Source organism: Eurypyga helias, unplaced genomic scaffold, assembly GCF_000690775.1.
Source record: "Eurypyga helias isolate BGI_N326 unplaced genomic scaffold, ASM69077v1 scaffold35256, whole genome shotgun sequence".
Taxonomy (NCBI): domain Eukaryota; kingdom Metazoa; phylum Chordata; class Aves; order Eurypygiformes; family Eurypygidae; genus Eurypyga; species Eurypyga helias.
In genome coordinates, this window is record NW_010259117.1 from 50911 (window position 1) to 57326 (window position 6416).

Sequence of the window (6416 nt, forward strand, 5' to 3'; positions counted from 1 at the left end):
GCTTTATAGTTGAACAACATGGTAAAAAGCTGTCCAGTCTCCCATAAGATTAGTATTTATGGCATTTTTGTATGAGCTTTCACAGTCAGGCAAAAAATTAGCCACAGGTTTAAATCCTTTGCTAAAAGGGAGTCACTTTATCTATAAAAGAGTACATTTCAACTCTTCTCTGTCCAGTTCAGACCTGAACTTCAGCTTTCAACACCTTGGTGAGTGCTCTGACCAGAGACGTTCTCGTGCCAATTGGTAGTTTATATAGCATGGAGTAGCCAACTCCATCAGTAGCGGCTGAGACTCACCCAACCAAAACTGGGCAATAGTCTACTGAAAATGTTACTCACTCGTTTTACAGGAAACAGGTCTAATACCTCAGCTGGAATCAGCAAGAGCTGAAGTTTGAATCTTGGCTGTCCACATGGGTTACTTATGCATTAAATTATTACCTAGTTCCAAGTGGGTAAGCCTGCCCTTCTTTTTCAGCTAGAAATAAAATCCTGCATGATTATTGTAGATTTTTGTAGAACCGAGCTAATTATGCCAGCGATATCTGGTTTATACATGTCAGATACTTCTGTATGACAAATCAGCCCAGCTCTGGAGTTTAAACACTGGCATACACATAGTACTTAAAGATAAATACTTTTCTAGGGCATATCAACCCTTGAATGAAGTTCCAGCACGGTCATTGTTAGCACTCCATCCTGCTTACCTACCGCTTGTACTGAAGGGCTCCACAATGCAGCTGATGAAACAGGCTTGGCTGGATCACTTGCAAACAGTTTTTACCGCAACCAGATTCCCCACCAAAAGAGGGATGAAGCCAGCTCCGATGCAGGATGTTGACTCAAACCCAGGATGAGCAGTGAAAGCCCCACAACCACCCTAACGCATCGTCCTCATTCGACAGCTCCCACACAGCGATTTACTGCAGAGAAGAGGGCACTGCCTGTGTATACAGCAGTATATGCTCCCTACCTACCCTAGTATATGCTACCGCATAGTAGTATGCGCTTGCATAGCCCAGTATATTTAGGACACGCTCCCTTTCCTCACTGCCACAATTACTAGGTCTGCTGTTTCTCATATACAGGCCCATGTACTGGAAAAAAAAATTTCTCTGCACTACAGACTATCCTGCAGCCCTTTGTGCCAGTTTATATGAGCTTATTAATAATATAAAACCTAATGCCAGAGATTTTGTCTCTGACCAAAATAATCCTGACCTAAGGCATATTTTTTTCTGACCTATCTACTCAACATGAAAACTGCACTGCTGCACACACTTACCTTCTACAGATTAAAAGGACAATCTGTGTTCCTCTTCAGGCAGTAGGAAACTTGCCTTCACCATCGATGCTATCCAAATTAACCTCCCATTGGTTTCTCAAAGGAACCAAGGAGGACGACAGGGGAAAAGCAAACAGATGACAGAACACCAGAATTTAATGTTTTGGTAAATGCTTATGTATTACGATTGCAAACACAAGCACTGTTATATCACACACAAGCATCAGACCCAATCAGTGCTGCCCACCCAACCATCCAAATTCTAGCGACGCATGGCTCTGACTTTATTAGTACAACTCAATTAGATTCAAAGCAAATACTCACTGAATAAGAACCTAAATAAAACTGGAATTGAGCCCACAGCTCTAGTTCTGCTCCCAAACAGGACTCCCTTATTGAAAGGTTCACTTTAAAAATGCCAACACGCTGTTGTGCACAGCTTGAAAACCATACGTCACTGAATAATCTAACAATTAGCAGCTAAATGAAGGTGAGCACTTCCTCATCTCTAATAACACTGAGATATGGGCAGCTAGTGAAGAGTCTGGTTCATTAAACAGAAACATACATACAAATCCTGCAAGTGCTTCTTAAGAGCCCAACACCATTTCCAGCGAGCACATATGGAAACCAAATAAATCTCAGGTTGCCCTCAAGGTACAAAAAGGTGGATTGATTTCAAACACCTAGTCCAAAGTAGCCGCAGCATGGATAGCCCCTGGTATTGAACCAGGAACTTCAACGACAGCTGCCCACCTGCACACAAAAGATTGCACAAAGATATTTGTTCAGCTAAACATTAGGTCTATTGAAAACCATTTACAACTACACACCAAGGATTTCTTTAGAAATGAGCCTAATTTATATCAGGCTTACCCTTCAAAGCTATTGTTATTATGCCATTAAGTTTGAGCAACCATGTGTTGAAAACGTGTGTATAGCCTTTTTACACAGTTAGATTCTCCACTCATCTGTGGAACAACCCAGCAAACATCTCTACAGCCTATAGATTATGTAACAAAAGACATCCTAGCGTTGTACCAATCAGAATTACACAGCTATCCTCAGATGCAGTCACAAAATTTCATCTTGGACTTACAGAGTACAATGTTTAAACATACCCACATCACTCTGGATCACGGTCTTGAAATAAAACTTAGGAACCGGAAAGCCTCAATCGTTTTTGTAAGCTTTACTCCCTTTCTTGCACATCAGCTCCAATTTGAAGAATAGCCTCAAACTTACAGCGCATTTCAGGATTTCTGTCAAAAGTGCTATGAGAAATCTCTGTTCAACAGCCTCTGCTGTTCAGCATCAATAAATTCTCCTCTTGCCAGCTCTAGAAAAGCTTTATTTGTATATTTCCATCTGGTACTATGTACCATCTTTATTAGAAATGGTTCCATGGACAAGGAATTTTTACTGTGATTTATTAATTTCAAATTATTCAAATCATTTTAACTCTGGCTACTGACCATCTTCCATGCGTTACAGAGCAAAGGGCAAATATTTTCCACATGCAGTCTAAAGTTATGTTTATCTACTTGAACAGTGGAAATCCCATTTCTTGTGTACAACACAGCTGCTTGCTAGTCCTTAGTGGCAGAATGAGAAAGGTGCCTCCTTGTTTCCATGAAAGGCTTTAATGTAAATGTAAGTTATGAGGTGCATTGCTCACATAAAAAAAAAAAACATTCCACCGTGTTAATTAAGATGAACTCTCTGTATTTTTTATTTCAGATGAAGGGCAGCTGGGAGGTATTCCCAGCTGTGACTTCTTAACTTTGAAATATACTGTCTCAGGAATCATGAGCAGATTTAACCACAAATAGCTATATGAGCTTAGATACATTGTTATATTTAACTATCTCCCTAGCTAATTAGATGAGGGAACAAGAATCACATGGCTAGATTAATTAAAATAACAGGGCATTTGTAATAATTAAGTTAGTTACTGGGTCTCGTTTCTAGTGCAGGGGGTCAATCAGCATCGATAACAGGGCATTTGTAATAAGTTAGTTACTGGGTCTCGTTTCTAGTGCAGGGGGTCAATCAGCATCGTTAGCACAGCAGCCGATGATTGGCGCTTCAGACCATGGAGGTAGTCCCACCAAAGCCACTGTGTGGCAAGACAGCACAGAGGGTTCCTGTGGACAGCCTAATTTTAACTGTTCGTTTTAAGAAGAAGACTGAGCAGCCAGAGGTTCTTCCTTGGAGGAGTCACTGAGGTTTTTCAGAGGAGAGAAGGTTTCCAAGGAAGGCAGGATGAGACAGGCAAGAGACACAAGCTGGGAACCTGCAGCTCAGGTAAAAATGCTGTGAGGAGCATGTAACCAAACCACAGTCAAACCCCAGAAGTGTTGGAAAGGAAGTTTGGGACCAGGAAGAACTGTGGAAATTTGCAGAAAACTACTGCATACTTGAAACCCACATTAGTATTTGAAACTTGCAAGGGCTCGTGGGCAGAGATCAGGCTCTAAATAAACCTTTTATCTATTATTATGATTATCCTATTGCTGTAGGTTTTCTCTATTTAAGGAGTTATTTAACTGAGATGACTAGTTGTAATTCTAATGAAAATAACATCCTTTGAGTTTTTTGGTCTTCTTTTTAGGAGCTCAATGTACAGGAGATGATCTAAACCCACCCACTTCCGTTCTCTGGCCCCCTACTTGGGCACCCTCCACAGTGACCAAAGGCTCTTTCGTGTCTTCACTCTAGCTACAAACTCGTACTTCAGAGAAAAACGCATACGTATTTGCCATCATGAACTCATTTGGCCTCAACATGGCCCTCTCCTTGATGGCATTCATAATGAATTTTCACAGCAATCATGTTGTTGTCTCCATCATTTATAGTTGTTATGCTTTATTTGGACACAATGAAAATCTCAAGCAATTAGAAATGGATCCAAAGAAGGTTTTCTCTATGAAAGAAACTCAGGCCAATATGACTGTGACAGCCACTGGCCTTTATGCAATATGCAACCCGGCAAAGCCACAGCTTTACAGACAAGCTTTGTCTATTATAATAGCAGACAGTTCCCCTAAAAAGTGCATTTTGAAAGGTTTTGCAACTCACTAATATAGTTTAATTATTATCTTGTAGCAATTTGTTTAATGTCCTGTGGAATCAAACAAATCAAGTTCTTCTTGAAAACAAGACTAACAATGCAAGCTATCAAATGCTGGGTTTGGTTTTTGATTTTTTTTTTCATTTAGTCAAGAGCCAGTTTTGTTTAAAACTTAAACAACATGTAAAAAGAAAAAAAAATCTATTCCCTTTCAGTCATCAGAAGGAGAAATCACATTAATATTTCTTCAAGTGCTAAGAAGTTAAAAGTGTTGAATGCTTTTCATTTGGAGCAGAGCTCCAAGATTTCCATATTGTTACAGTATTTGCATAAAACTTTGTTTAAGATCAAGTTCTCATGTTGATATGATCTCATTCTAGCGAGCGTCTAGATTTGGACGCTATATCCATGCAAACAGTCAGGGTCTAGTAGCATCATTTTTAAAGTTTAGAAATAAAGTTATGCAATAAGTGGTTCTGTTCTCATATCTGTTTATTACACAGGAATGATAGCACAGAGTTAAGCTTATGACCTAGATCTTACTGTGTTCTGCATACTTGCTAATGCACATATTGCGTGTTACTGTCTGATTAACAAGGTGTTCTCTGAAATAGGTTGAGTTAGTTCACAGCTGAAAATACAGACTTCTAGAAAGGATAGCCAAAGGAAATGGCAACATAACCCCTGTGACAATTTAATTGAAATACAGATAAACGTATTTCTACAGGAATATGGCAAGGAAGAGTACAGAGCCAAAGCTAGCTGAAAAATAATAATACTAGCTTGAAGGCACTGAAACATTTCTTTTGCTGCAACACATTCACAAATATGCACAGAGGTAATAAGGTGTAGCCCAACATGATAGTTAGAATGCAAAGTTTCTCTCAAAAAGCATACTGAATGGCTTCTCTAACCAGGACAAAATGTGCCAAAGAACTTCAGTTTTTAAGTGGAAAGGAAATAAAAGCTGCTGAGATAAATATTTCTGTTCTGAGGCTGTAAATTTACTGTCATTGTTTCACAGCAAATTCCTGGACAGACTTTATTTCTGAACCAGAAATCTGTCAGTTCAGAACTTCCTTTGCTCCCTATCACCTCTCCGTTTCAGACGGCGAGGCACTCAGATGTTCAGTCTCTTGTCTCATATGGTTGACCTGTGGCTGTGGGAGACCATGCAAAGCTACTTGGTTTCCCTCAAACCATCCTCCATATATCAACTCCAAGTCAGAACAGAGATGGCAAGTATTTAAAGACACACTATTTATCCTGCTTCAAGCAAGGAGCACCCATTATATTTGTCATTTGTTGACTGATTTGTTTGCTTTTCTCCATAATGCCTTGGTGACAGCGTTGTTTCAAGAGGTGTTTGCAGAAACACCTGTAGGTGATTTGCAGTATAGTTTGAACCCTTGGTAACAGAAACTCCCTCAGCACTAAAGGCCACTTTCATACTGTAGTGGATTGTCAGTAGTGTGCATTGTTCAGCCAGGAATGAGACACCATGAGGAATGACACATTTCTCTTGCCATCACCACCAATAATTTGTTCATGAATCTGTCAGTCACTGGCTCATCCACAGAAAAGGATGACAGCTGAACTTGCAGTGATCTAATAATTATTCCAGGGCTTATAAAAAATTACTGTAATACTGGTTTTCTTGAGCTCTGTTGAAGCTTTTACTCAATATTACATGCATGGGGAAGGAGTACACTCATGTGAGCTATCATATTCCACTGCACACGGCAGATCTTACTTAGATTTGGTCTAAAAGCATTAAGGTACTGTCATCAGCCCAAGGAAACTGGATGTAAAGTATGGGCCACTATGCAGAAAACTCAAGGTTCCTCTAAGTATCACCTAAGGAAACTAGCACTAAGGAAATCATTAAAATGTACAATACTGGTGGAATGTCAGAAGGCCACAGGCAGCTTAAAAGGATTCTGCTGATATCTCTGCACTCTAGGATGGTTTTCATCAAGGTGAAGAGCCCTGAGGGTAGGAAATGAGAAAAGGGAAAAGCATACAGGAATAGAGAATGGATAAATCCTTCTTCCCA